This window comes from Genypterus blacodes, unplaced genomic scaffold (genome assembly GCF_046128005.1).
Source record: "Genypterus blacodes isolate CSIRO-AG114 ecotype Tasmania unplaced genomic scaffold, CSIRO-AGI_Gbla_v1 ptg000266l_1, whole genome shotgun sequence".
NCBI classification, from domain to species: domain Eukaryota; kingdom Metazoa; phylum Chordata; class Actinopteri; order Ophidiiformes; family Ophidiidae; genus Genypterus; species Genypterus blacodes.
In genome coordinates, this window is record NW_027467058.1 from 7,501 (window position 1) to 10,000 (window position 2,500).

Genomic DNA, 2,500 nt, shown 5'->3' on the forward strand with positions numbered 1-2,500 from the left:
CCTCCCCTCTTTAAACGCTCCCAGAGTGGATGGCTGAGGTCCAGACTTCAGCCCCGGGCACCAATTTGAGCTGTGTGTGTGTGTGTGTGTGTGTGTGTGTGTGTGTGTGTGGGGTTGATGGGGGTCAGTTTAAGATTCAGGACCTTCATGATGCTTCATACAGTATGCATGAGGCATCACGTCCCGTCACACTGCTGCCTGTGAGAGCGTCAGCACCAACACACCCTGCATCCTCACACACACACCCACACACACACACACACACACACACATGTGCCCACACACACAGGGTCATGTGAGCACACAAACAGACAGTGTGTCTTTATTCCAGACGCTCTCCGTTCCTCTTTATACTTTAGCACGTGAGTGGAACGGCAAAGCTGAATCCTCCGTTCATCTCTAATTCACTGCTCAGGCTCAGTCGCCCTCCACCGCACTTGGCAGGTGAGCAGCTAACCTGCCCGCCGGCTGTCTGTCTGCCAGCCTGTCTGCCCTCCAGCGGCACGCAGCTAGTTAGCATGCCGCCTAGCTCACCCAGCAGAGAGCAGCTAACGCTCCCTCACCCCGGGTCTTCTCCTGTTATTGTGCGTTTGTGTGTTGTCGTCGCCTGGCTGAGCCTCACAGCAGACGGGCTTAGTGAGAGATAATCAGCTACCAGTGTTTCATCAGCACACGCACACAAAGCTTAATAATCTTTATTCTGAAACCTCGCCAGGCTTCAAAGTGTTTTGGTAAACAAAATTCCAAAGCCTCACGTCTGGATTTGCATTCAGGCTGCTGACAGAACGGCGGTGAAACCTTTCAGCTCTTCTCGTGTGCACTCTGAGTGAAAACGGGTACTGTCTCCTTAGCAACACCACCAGCCCCCTCTTCTTCCAGTTTATCCTTGTTCTGATTGGTCAGCAGCATCAGGAATTACAAAAACTGTGAAAAGGGAAAAACTCCAATTTGGGACAAAACCCTTAACTCACAAAACAGTAATGGAAGCTGATTAGTGTCTGTGTGTGTGTGTGTGTGTGTGGTGTGTCACCTCGGCTGACGGCGCTCCTCTCCTCACCGTTGTTCAGCACCTTGCCCTCCAGGCGGCGCCGCCAGGAGTTTGAATGAACGTTACACCGCAGTCTACACTCACACACACATCGTCGTGTTCCACAGCAACGTCTCACTGCGCTACAACTGAGGCTGAATAAGTCTATTATGATTTGACTGAATAAGAACATGAATGTGTGTGTGTGTGTTTGTGTGTTGGAGCCCTCCCAGTGGCACCACAGTAGCAGAGCAGCTGTATTAGCTCCAGGCCAAATGCTTGCAGGTCAAAGGTCACCTCTTATAAGGGCCACACACGCAACAATGATGAAGTGCTACAGTCTGTGTGTGTGTGTGTGTGTGTGTGTGTGTGTGTGTGTGTGTGTGTGTGTGTGTGTGTGTGTGTACGTCACGCATGCTTCCGTCTCTTACAGTACATGTATTGTTGTGTGCTCATGTACATATGAGCTACGAGCAGACAGAGGACCCGGTGCTGGATGGAGTTCTGGTCCGGTCTCAGTGGTCTGGTCCTGAACAGGAGCCGGCTGGAGGCTCAGCTCCCTCACTCTCTGTAGAAAACCTCCTCCTTTCTCTTCACGCTTCCTTCAAGCTCTCACATGACAAACAAGAGGGACCAAAGATGAACCAGGAGCTGAGACCATGAGCCTGCAGAGGAGGAGGAAGATGATGTCATCGTTCTCCCCCTCTGCAGGCTCTGTTTTTTATTAGTTTCTCTGGTTTGTTTCCTCTCCCCTCCTCTTCTCTATGTAAAGCACTTTAATGGTCATATGTACCTGTGTGTGTGTGTGTGTGTGTTTGTGCTGTGGTTGGCCTGTTTCCCATGATGCATCAGCCTGTCTCCACAGCTGCAGACTCCCTGTGGTTTCCTGTAATGTGAATCAGAATGTGATGGCCTCTCCTCTTCTTCTTCTTCTTTTCCCCTCCCTCCTCTCCCCTCCTCCCGTCTCCTTCAGAGCCTACAGACCAATCACGGCTGAGAGAGCGAGCGAGCGAGAAGACGAGAGAAGAAGAAGAAGACGAACGAAGAGGAAGAAGACCAGCCACGAAGAAGAAGAAGAGAGAACGTGGAATCCATCATTCGTTGCCTTCGTCTGTCCCTTTGTGATCCGTCCATTTATTTAACCCCTCCCCCTCCACATACACACACACCTGCCTGCTCACCGTGTGTCTTGGTTCTGGAGTGTGTTGTCTCGACTTGTCACTCTGGAGTGTACGATGTGTTGATTTCTTGTCAAGTTGCGCCGTCACACCCCTGCCGTCGCTGAAATAAACCCCGGTGATCCAGCGGAGATGAGGCTGCAGGTTGTGTGTGTCTTTTTGTGTTGTTTGTGTGTGTGTACGCGTGTCGGCTGCGGTGGCGGGAAGCCACCTCTCGCCGCCGCGCGCTAATAACACTTCCTCTGCTGAAAATGGGGTCGCGTGCACCCTCCTGACAACGCTGAGTGGACCCCCG

The 2,500-nt window shown here is 52.0% G+C and overlaps 1 long non-coding RNA gene across 1 annotated transcript in view; it reads left to right on the forward strand.

Moving 5' to 3' along the window:
- The window catches only part of LOC143017091 (uncharacterized), an 8,887-nt gene extending 6,541 nt beyond the window's left edge, over positions 1 to 2,346 (forward strand). The window contains exon 2 of the long non-coding RNA XR_012965585.1: positions 2,001 to 2,346. This is a non-coding gene — a long non-coding RNA (uncharacterized LOC143017091). The remainder of the gene's footprint in view (positions 1 to 2,000) is intronic.
- Positions 2,347 to 2,500: the final 154 nt, after the last annotated feature.